Here is a 12,127-nt window from a genome sequence, read left to right on the forward strand (position 1 = left end):
TAAATATAAATGGATTTTGCAATAAGAGAAAAACACACAGGGCTTCCCTGGTGGCGCAGTGGTTGGAAGTCAGCCTGCCAATGCAGGGGACACGGGTTCGAGCCCTGGTCCGGGAAGATCCCATATGCTACGAGCAACTAAGCCCGCCAAAAAAAGAAAAAAAAAAAAAAAGAGAAATACATACAAATATTCTTAACAAGATAAAACACATACAATACACACTTTTAAGGGTATACAGCATTTTGCCCTTGAAGTCTGTCTGAGAAAAGGCTGCCTGCTAAAAATACTTTCCGAGAACTTTAAGTTCCTTGAAATGTTCTATGGAAATGGTATTTATGACAAACCCACCTCCTCTAGGGAACATGAGATGTTATTACTGGCAAAGTCACAATTTTCTAAACCATCCAGAAATAATCATGAATTTATGCCAAATGACTAAACTTGTTTTATTATTACAATGATTAAGAGAATATTTGCTAAGATCTCATGATCAAGCTCAAAGTAGCCATGAACCTACAGAAAATACAGTGTCAAAACAGCAGATTGCAAGTGGTAGTGATTTTCTGTGCCTTTCACAAGCAGAATATTACAACACACAAATTCACTGGAGAGGATGATATATGAGATATATGAGATAGGAGGTGTGGATGTATGTCACGGTGGTGAGGAACTGCTTTTCTGTAAAATGAGAATAATAATACAGTAAGTCCCCTACATACGAACAAGTTCTTTTCTGAGAGCTTGTTCATAAATCCAGTTGGTTCGTAAGTCCAACAAAGTTAGCCTAGGTAGCCAACTAACACAATTGGCTATATAGTACTGTACTGTAATAGACTGTTAATACTTTTCACACAAATAATATGTACATAAAAACACAAAAAATAAAGAAAACATTTTAAATCTTACAGTACAGTACCTTGAAAAGTACAGCAGTACAGCACAACAGCTGGCATATAGGGGCTGGCAGCGAGTGAACAGGCAAGAAGAGTTACTGACTGGAGGAGGGAGAGGAGGTGGGAGATGGTAGAGCTGAAGGATCGTCAGCAAGAGGAGACCGAGGGCAAGCTGCAATTTCACTCACGCCAGACACTGATGGAACGCACATTCATGTCTTTGAAAGTTTGCAACTTGAAGGTTCGTATGTCGGGGACTTGCTGTACTTGCTTCTTATGACTGTTTCTGGGACTAGCGTGGTACATGGCATATAATAATTCCTCAATAAATGATAACTGTTATTCAATGACTATAGAGGAAAGGAACTATTGAATACTTACAGTCATCCTTCAGTATCCGAGGGGGATTGGTTCCAGGACTCCCACAGATACCAAAATCCACAGATGCTCAAGTCTCTCATATAAAATGATATAGTACAGTCAGCCCTCCCTATCTATGGGTTGTGCATCTGAAGATACAGAGGGTGACTGTACTATGTGTCTTTTGCTTACAGTCACACACTTATACCCTAACATGGTACCTAGTTCAAAAGTAGAATAGGTATTTGTTCAAATATTTAACAAATACTTGTCGACTACCAAGCAAATACTGGGCACTGTTCTTGAGCTATAAATCTAGCACTGAATAAAACAGACCACTGCTTGAGCCATCACTGAATAAAACACACACACACACACACACACACACAACACACCCACCCCTACCTCCCTACTCACATGAAGTTTACATTCTAGTAGAAGAGACAGCCAATGATCAAGTAAGTAAAATATAGTATGCCAGGTGTTACTACATGAACTAGGGGAGAGAGTCCAGCGGCTCCCTGGGAAGGCAGCCAGTACAAAAGCCATAGGCTCTGCTGTGCTCAAGGAGCAACAGGGAAACTGGTATGACTGGAGCAGACTGAGCAAAGGTGGGGGGGGGCGGTCAGGGAGTCAATGGGATAGGGACCTAGAGTGCAGGAATGAATGAACAAATTAACACTAAAAGCATGAGATGGAAGAAAGAGGAAACTCTTCTGAGGTCAGTACTCTGCCTGGGCTTTCTAGCATGTAGACTGGTTAAGCTAAAAGAACACATGCTTTGTAGACAGTGAGTTTTTATTCTGGTTTGGTTATTTGTGCTATTTGGTAGTTATTTAACCTCTCTAAATTTTAGTGTTTTGGTCCTTACCCTCATCTGTAAAATAGGAATAATACTTACCTCATAAGGTTGTTTTAAGGATTAAGTAAGATTAAGTGGCACAGAGTAGACCCTCAGTATGCTTGTTTCCTTTTCGCTATAAACTAAATCCCACACTGGGATTGGAGTCTGTGTTCTAGTACCAGGGCTACCATAACAATGGTATTATTTAGTCTTCCTGGGCTTCAGTTTCTTAACTAAGAAAATGCACATGCTGCACACAGACATCATAAAAACAGATATACATCAGTTAAGGTGTTGTTATAATATTATAACCAAATAACATTACTATTATAGTTTATCTTAATATTAAAAATTCAAAACAGCAAAAGTATGACTCCCTGTTTCTATATGTTACTTCATCTCAAAAATCGTGTAAATTTTAATTTTTTAAGCATGAAGTTGTAAAGATTTATTTAGCAGCCATGTTGACTTTTATTCCCTTTTTCTGTCCCTGCTTAAGAACACTGATCTAATAGAAAGATCTCTGGGACTTCCTTGGCGGTCCAGCGGTTAAGACTTCGCCTTCCAATGCAGGGGGTGTGGGTTCGATCCCTGGTCAGGGAGCTAAGATCCCACATGCCTTGGGGCCAAAAAACCAGAAAACATAAAACAGAACCAATATTGTAACAATTCAATAAAGACTTTAAAAATGGTCCACATCAAAAAAATCTTAAAAAAAAAAAGAATCTCCAAGAAAATATTTAACTGCAAAAACCAAGGTGAAGGATAAAGAGAGTTTATAGTAAGTTATTTTTTGTATAAAAAAGGGGAGACTAAGAATCTTTATTTGTATTTGCTTATTTACTCATAAAGACACTATAGAAGTACATGTAAGAAACTAATATAAGTGGTTATAAGTTGGGGAAGAGGAACTGGCAGATGAAGGATGAGGTAGGACCCTATACCTTTTAATATACATATTTGGAGACGTATATATTTAGGAATGCTAATCTGAAATCCAAGACTGAAATTCAGACTTTCTTGAAGAGTTAAAACTGAGCAAAGTAAACTTTGTATAATTAAAAAGTTAAGTATACAACAGTATGAAAACCTCAAATAACTTCTTTCTCAGATAATCTGAGTATTCCTCAACCTGTTATTTGTATTTTTTTCTGAAATGTTCAAAAAACATTATAAAATATCCTCAATAGTCCTCTCCACATTTTCCACTATGGAAACTAAGCCCAGCAGTAGCACATACAGAAAGAGACTGCATCCGTCAGCCCACCCCACCTCTGAGTCCCCAGGCAGACAAGTCTAGGAGCATATTATCTCAGCAGAGAACGTCACTGCACGTTTACACGCAAGGAACGAAGAACAGGAGAAAGAGAAGGAGAACATCAAAGAGGCTTTGGGAGAATCAGCTATTAGTATCCGTTGTGATATGCTGGCATTTCACTGGATAATACACATTCAAAGCACGTTCTCTTCCAGGAAGGGAGAAGAGCTGTGGTGCAGATCTGTGAACAAAAGAGAAATGGGGAATACTGATCCCAAATATATATGAGCAGCAAACAGTGAAGAAGAGTTATGAATGTCAGAGAAACTAACACAAAGAGATCTAACAGAAGTTTTCCAAAAAATCAACTATGCCCTAAAATGGTGGTTACAGCCAGAGGTGACATTTCCCCCCCAGGTTTTCTGCAATGTTGGGAGACGTTGTTTGATTGTCACAACAGAGCTGGGGTGCTGAGTTACTTCTGGCATCTAGTGGGTAGAGGCCAGGGGTGCTGCTAAACACCCTGCAATGCACAGGCAGTCCCCACACCAAAGAGTCATCCAGCCCAAGATGTCAGTACTGCCAAAGCCGAGAAACCCTAGCCTACCAATGATAATCAGTATAGCAAACCATGTGCATGGCTGAAAAGATCCATGAATGGCCTGAAGATAGATCACAGTAAATAGATTATGGAGTCATATCTTTCATTCTAGTGTGAATTCAGACTCTGTCTCTCCCAGGTGACCGTTACATGAGGCAGCCCATTGTGGCTGAGATGTTCTTCTATACTGTCATCATCAGTACAGTTTCCTACTTCTAGTGGTAACTGATATGCATTGTGCCAGGCAGTATGCTAGGAGCTTTTGTATAGATTGTTTTACTTGATCCTTGGAACAGCACTATTATGAGGGAGGTTCCAGTATTATCCCCATTCTACAGATGAAGAAAATGAGATTTGTAGAGGTTAAATTGCTTGCTCAGTCACACTAGGTAGAGTGGGGAAGCCAAGACTCAGGTCTGAAAACTGAACTCCAAAATCTGAATTTCTCCCCCAGCACTACCCTGTCCCCCACAGTATTCTATTGCCTCTTTCCCATTTGTGCCTCGGTGCTGGAGAGCATACTTGCTCCCTGTCAGTCATCTTGCCTGGCCCTTGTCACCCACCTGCACTGTTTACTGCCATCTACTGCTGGGGCAGTAGGGAATAGGCAGTAGACAGAACATCATTCCTATCCTAAAGAAGGCTACCATGGTGGAGCAAACAAATATGATCCAGAAGAACACGGATCACAAAGAGTACCAAATCAACCACAGAGAGGGGGAGGAAGGAATGGAAAGACTGATAAACAGTCAAAATGTTAGCAACCTGGGAACAAGCCCAGTATCATCATTACCATCAACTTAAACTTAAAGGCAGCTCTGCATGCCATGTACAAGGCAAGGTGCTCTCAGGAATATAGGAGCACACTCAATCTGTGACAGTCCAAGGCACCACATGCTGGGGGGCTTTTTGAATACTTCTCCCAGGCAGCTGGGGAAGGCACCATGGCTGTGGGAGACCTAGGTAGGCCTTGACGGATCAGGGAGATGAAACTTCCAGTCTGCCGAGGACCTTAAGTCTCAATCTGTTGAAAGACAGGCTAGTTTTTTTTCCTTTGTTTGTTTTTTTGGTGTAGTAGCAATCAAAATGAAAAGTCTGGAAAAGAAAAAAATGTTAAAACACTGATCTGAGGGATCTTTTTCAAACCTCATTCCGAGTGGGGAGGCGGGGAGAAGAACATGAAAAGAAAAGTGAGTTGGCTCTTTAGTGTAGTAGTATACTCACAGTAATTCTTTTTTTTAAGTTTCTTCGTGATAGCTATAATATATTCAAAGCAAAGAATCTATTTCAGTAAATGGCAAAAAGACAAATTCATCTGAGTAGATACTTTTTAATATGAAAAATTAAAATGGGGGATGAGGAAGCATAAGCTTAGTGGTATTCAGTGAACATCCATCAACCAACAGTTCTTTCTAGAAAGTTCCTTAACTGACAATACAGCACTGAAGAACTAACAACATATAATTCAGGCTCTAAGTAATTATCGTGGTACAAATTTACACATGCTGTCCTTATTGTCACTCCCTTGTTAGTTCTGATTTCCTCTCCTGGGCCTAGACTGAGCACCTTTTTAAGTCTCCACCCGGCCCTTTGATTGGAGTGTGCAGAGTCTCCTAGCCTAGATTCCATGGTCTCAAAATGAAAATATTCTCGTTGTAGCCTTACTCCCCAAGCTCTACGCCTGTGAGCTCTTAGACTGACCTTTTTCTAGTTCTGAAACCTTGCCTTTCAGCAGTTTTTCCTTCTAGGAGACCCTTTGTCTCAGTTTCTTTGCTCTTTTTCCTTCTTTTTAAAAAAAGATTTGTACCAATCCTGGTCCCTCTGCTCAATCTGAGGATTTCATAAGCTCCTCTTAGGATCCGGTTTCTCTGCTAAAAGCTCCCTCCTTATAATTAGTAGGTCATCGATGATCTGCATCTTATTAATTCACTTCCTCTTACCCCTGGGGAGCCAAACAAGATTGTTTAGATGTTGAAGAGTTCTGACTCACCCCCATTTTTACTGTATATTCCTCTGACACCAGCTAAAGCCTTCTCCATCACTTCATACCCTAATTCTTATTTCAAACAGTGAAGGAAAACAGCAACCCAGTTTTCTGGATCTGGACCCATTTACGGTGTCTCTAAATGATCTCAATGATGATGACAGTATCTTCAGTAACAAGGACATAAAGCAGACACAGATTTATACTCATACTTGGCTAGCAGATGCCAAAAAGAGTGTTACTGTTCTTCTAGATCTTGCTGACCAAGTCAAATGAATCAAGCATTACATTATGACTATGGTATGCTGTAGCTGTAATTTTTTTTAAAAAACCTTTAACTTGTGAGAGAAATAAAAGGAAGCAGCATACATAGAATAAAAAAGACTAGTCATAGCTATTTTTATGAGTGCTCCTAAAAATTAGACTAAACAGTGAAGAGTCCCATTGAAAAAGCAGAGAATAGAGCAAGGAAACATAAATTACAGGCCTGATTACCAAGAACCTATCTCAACCTAAGGAAGCTTTCTAACAAATTCCATGTAATTACTCTGCAAACTGCTTAGAATTCTGTGGTTATTTAACCATAAACATGGCTGCTATCAATGCAATGCAACAATTAAAACTACATATTAGATAAAAATTGCTTAAAGATATAGTGGGACATCATTATAATCAGACTATCAAAGTCCATCCATGAGAGCAGATATAAAAATGAATAAAGCATTATATGTAGTTTTCTGCTTATTAATGAACATGTTAAATCAAGAAGAAAAAGTAATGTATTAAACTAGTGCTGGAAGAATGAAAGCAAATATAGGAATTGAGGCCCATCGAGGTGAAGTTACACAGTTAGGACTAGAATGAGAGATACACTATTTCATATATCTTAAGAAAGGACTAAACAGGACTTGGTATCATCACACTGTTTCGTTGTTGATGGGAAACTATTATAAGTTATGACTAGAGTAAGGTCTGCAAGTATACAGGCAGGTTTTAACAGAAAAAGGTAAACTGATAAATAACAGGCACAGTACTTTGCACATAGTAGGTGCTCACTGTAATTGCCTCATAGAAGTCTGAAATGAATTAAATGTCTGCCGACCTGCACAGCACTGTGAATGAACCCATTTAAGAACAAGGTCACTCAGTGGTTTCCATGCCCTTATTTCAAATTGTGGTTTCAAACAAAACACGATGTCTTATGGAGGCAGTTTTGTCACTTAGGATTTTTCTAAAAACTAGGAAAGAGGTATTTGAAGGCAGGGAATCTTCCATCTATCTATGATGGGGAGCAACTAGTTTTATTAACAACGTAAACACTAAAGCAGTGAGTAGGCCAGTGAATCTGGGGACTTCATCAATATGAAGCGAAGGGCTCACTCAGTAACAGCCTGAAGAAGGTGACAGCCTAAACCAGAGACTTTTCCAGAGAAAGACATATTTGCCATTTATGCTTCAACTGTCTATTCTCGAGATGAACAGTGATTCTCAGACTATGGCCCCTTTCAAGAGGTCTGTGAGGTCAAAGCTATTTTCATAATAATGCTATCTTTTTCATTCATTCCCTCACAAGCATAAAAGGAGTTTTCCAAAGGCAACATGACATGTGGTGATGTCATTGCTCTTACAGCTGATGGAATGTGTGAAACAGATTTGAGAATCCAGCTGCCTTCAATTAAGCCAGGCATTAGAGTTTGCAAAAATATAAAACAACCCTTCCCACTAAGTTTTTGGGTTAGAAAAAGTTATTTTTCATAAAAATATCTTATTTATGTTAACATATAGTGGGTTTATTATTTTTAATGAATAAATATATAAATACTTTAAAATATCTTGTTCTGAATTTCTAATACTATAAATATTGACAGACATAACCCACATAATCAAAAGCTCTTTAGAGTCCTCATATCTGCTCATTCTTTCCCAAAAGCCTACAAACTCTGGAGAACAGGAACCCTCCCTGTTCATCTCAGTATAGTCCCAGTATTATATTCTTTGTTGTTTGCAAATTAAATGAACAAAAGTGTTGCCATATACATAACATCAGAAACAGTAAATTCAAGATCCATATAGTAAATACAGTGGGTATTTGTCCTCTAAAAGATGACAGGTGAGAAACTAAGCTGACTCTGAAGTTGTTCACTACTTATAGGTTGATTTCTATAGCTACCAGAAACAACACAATGCCATTAATGGCTTGTGGTTTTATTGCTTGATAATCATGCTAAGCTTATTTATATGGGCCGGTTGTATGAAAAACTGGGAAAGGATCTGGAAAAGTAGAAACATAATTGATGTGTTAGGGTGGTCAGACCATATGTGAATATTTCCTTTTCAGTTTCATTGTTGTTGATGTAATGTTGCTTGTGTAATAAACAAACATATTTGTACAGTAGAGCTCTGGCTCTGAGGAAAAAATAAAAAGGACCACTCCTTTGTTTGCAGAGATGAAATAACCAAAGAAGAGTGGGGGGCTAGGATGTGGACATTTACCACCCATCTCCCTTCTCCTCAAACAAGCAAGCACATACAGTTCTAATGCAGGGATCCGAAGAAGGAAGAACAGTCTCAGTTCTTTCCAGAAGCCAGTGTACTTGGAGAACACCAACGGGAAAACCATTTACACCTAATTTTCTTAAATACCTAAAACCAGGCACATGGTAAACACCAGAGCACCTTCTTTTAAAAATGAATAAAATTAGTTAGGACAATACTACAGTATTTCCCACAGGAAAATGTTCATTCATTCATTCAAAAAGCCATTCATTTGGTACCCTCTACATATAAGGGCTTTGTAGTAGACAATATAGAAGACACAAATGAATCAGACATGTGTCCTGTTCTTAAGAAGCTTATATTTTAGTAGTGTTGATTGTAATGTACATAAATAAAACACAAATCAAAAGTGATGAGAATTATATATAAGTTATTATGGGTATGACTGGCATTATAGCATTTAGACACACCATCTGTTTCATTATGTGTGTTATATGATGCATATTACTAACAGTGTCTTACTTAGAGGAGATGAAATACATTCACACATGTGTGCTGACGTGTGTGTAAATAAAAACTGAAAAGATGCTCTGAATGTATACTTTGTAATAAGGAACCAGCATTATGATTAGTACCAAAGAATGCTCAAGATTACATACGTGATTATTTTTGAAAAAACAAGGAGCTGGCATTGCACAGAATAATAGTGATAAACTACAGTAAGTTATGACAGTTCCGAGCCATAATAGAAACTTTAAAGAAGAGCTGTTATAAGCCACTGCTGTAAGCCAGTTTGGATTTAACTACCTCACATTTGTGTACATAAAACCAGCTTCTACAACCTGTTTTTTTTTTTTTTTTTTGCAGTATGCGGGCCTCTCACTGTTGTGGCCTCTCCTGTTGTGGAGCACAGGCTCCTGAGGCACAGGCTCAGTGGCCATGGCTCACGGGCCTAGCTGCTCCACGGCATGTGGGATCTTCCCAGACCGTGGCACGAACCCATGTCCCCTGCATCGGCAGGCGGACTCTCAACCACTGCGCCACCAGGGAAGCCCTACAACCTGTTTTTATTGGACAGGATTCAATGAATGTTCCTATAATCCTCTCATGTCAGTACTTGAACATGAATATGAGTACTCCAAGACAGTATTCTTCAAACTGGAGTACACATACTCTTGTGGGTACACAAAGAATTTCCAGAGGTATAAGCATGGAGAGCTTTAAGGGAATCTGTCTACATCCGCAATTCACACACATGCTGTCTGCCAGAAGAAAAGTGCTTGTGCTCTACAAGTTTCCTTTTTTAACAACCCTTTCAAAAGAGTCCTCTTCTTACTTAACAAAATCTTACCAAATTAATGTAAGATCTTCTTACATTGTATCTTCCTGGGTTGGAAACCCCTCTGGGGCACAGACAAAGGGACAATTCTAGAAATACTCCTGATAGAGTCCCATGAGAGCAGAGCAGCAGCAGCTTCAGAACCAACCACTGGATGGATACAGGCAAATAACAGTGCCTGTTATTTCATCTGGGGACAACTCAGGGTAATAAGCTCTTGTTCCTCATCTCTTCTAGAAGTGAAATGGTTGCCAGAGGGATGTGTATTTACACTTGTACTTAAGTTGAAAAATGAAGCCAGACTTTTCCTGAATGTCTGATTTGGTCGACTGGTTTGCCAGTGATGACTTTTAGATTATATGGCAGATATTAATATATATCTTTTGCAATTATTTAAACCTTGAATAAAAAATTCTAGATGCCAGCTTTAAAATGTGTGAAGGTGTACTTAGTTTAAAAAAATTCTTTTGGAACAAATTACCGAAAGAGAATTAAGAAAACAATTCCATTTACAATAGCATCAAAATGAATAAAATACTTAGGAATAAATTTAACCAAGGAAGTAAAAGATCTGTATAGTAAAACTATAAGACATTGATGAAATAAAATGAAGAAGACACAGATAAATGGACTGATGTTCCATGTTCATGGATTGGAAGAATTATTATTGTTAAAATGTCCATACTATCCAAATGATCTACAGATTCAATGTAATTCCTATCAAAATTCCAATGTAATTTTTCACAGAAATAGAAAAAACAATCCTAAAATGTACATGGAACCACAAAAGACCCTGAATAGCCAAAGCAATCTTGGTAAAGAACAAAGCTGGAGGCATCACATGTCCTGATTTCAAACTATACTAGAAGCCTATAATAATCAAAACAGTTGGTATTGGCATAAAAAAAGACACAGAGACCAGTGAAACACAAAAGAGATCCCAGACATAAACCCATCCATATATAGTCAATTAATTTTCAACAAAGGAGCCAAGAATATACAAGGGGGAAAGGATAGTCTCTTTAAAAACTGCTGCTAGAAAAACAGGATATTCACATGCAAAAGAATGAAACTGGACTCCTGTCCTACATTATACACAAAAATCAACTCAGGATGGATTACGGATTTGAACCTAAGACCTGAAACTAAAAGTCCTAGAAAAAAAATATAGGGGCAAGCTCCCTGACACTGGTCTTGGCAATGATGTTTTGAATTTGACACCAAAAGCAAAGGTAACAGAAGTAAAAATAAGCAGATAGGACTACATCAAACTAAAAAGAGCTTCTGCACAGCAGAGGAAACCATGAACAAAATGAAAAGGTATCCTACGGAATGGGAGAAAATATTTGCAAACGATATATAACTGATAAGGGGTTATTATCCAAAATATACAAAGAACTCATACAACTCAAAGCAGAAAATTCAAATAACCCAATTAAAAAATGGGCAAAGGACCTGAACAGACATTTTTCCAAAGACATACAAATGGCCAACAGGTATATGAAAAGGCACTCCACATCACTAATCATCAGGGAAATGCAGATCAAAACCACAATGAGATATCATCTCACGTCTGTGAGGATGTCTATTATCAAAAAGACGAGATAACAAATGCTAGGGAGGATGTGGAGAAAAGGGAACTGCTGCACACTGCAGATGGGAATGTAAACTGGTACAGCCACTACAGAAAACAGTGTAGAGGTTTCTCAAGAAATTAAAAATAGAACTACCATGTGATCCTTTGGTATATATCCCAAGGAAATGAAATCACTATCTTGAAGAGATATCTGTACTCCCATGTTCACTGCAGCATTATTCACAAGAGCCAAGGTATGGAAACAGTCTGAGTGTCTGACAACAGAGGAATGGGTAAACAAAGTGTGGCGTGTATGGGTGCATATACACAAATGTATTTTACATATATAAATATGTATATGTGTTATATATGTAAATACACATATGTAAATACATGTAAAGTATATTTTATACAATGTATATAAAAGTGTATATTTAGATATAATGTATACATATAAATGTTAATATCTAATACATTATCTACAGTACATATATACATTTACATGTGTGTACACACACATGTGTGGGAATATACACTCACACGTGTATATATATGTTAGAATATTATTCAGCCTTTAAAAAGAAGGAAATCCTGCCATTTGCAATAACATGGATGAACCTAGAGGGCATTATGCAAAGTGAAATAAGCTAGGCAGAGACAGACAAACAGTGCATGGTATTACTTAAATGTGGAATCTAAAAAAAAAGTTGAACTCAGAAAGAGAGTAGAATGGTGGTTGCCAGGGACTGGGGATATGGGGGAAATAGGGAGGGGCT

General features: G+C 38.1%; 2 protein-coding genes across 7 annotated transcripts in view; one reads left to right on the forward strand and one right to left on the reverse strand.

Annotated features, from left to right (window-relative positions):
- CMSS1 (cms1 ribosomal small subunit homolog) overlaps positions 1–12,127 on the reverse strand; it is a 397,814-nt gene that overhangs the window by 351,429 nt on the left and 34,258 nt on the right. The gene's annotated exons all lie outside the window — the stretch shown is intronic.
- The window catches only part of LOC116752730 (filamin A-interacting protein 1-like), a 57,414-nt gene that overhangs the window by 17,558 nt on the left and 27,729 nt on the right, over positions 1–12,127 (forward strand). The gene's annotated exons all lie outside the window — the stretch shown is intronic.

Source organism: Phocoena sinus, chromosome 4 (genome assembly GCF_008692025.1).
Source record: "Phocoena sinus isolate mPhoSin1 chromosome 4, mPhoSin1.pri, whole genome shotgun sequence".
NCBI lineage: Eukaryota > Metazoa > Chordata > Mammalia > Artiodactyla > Phocoenidae > Phocoena > Phocoena sinus.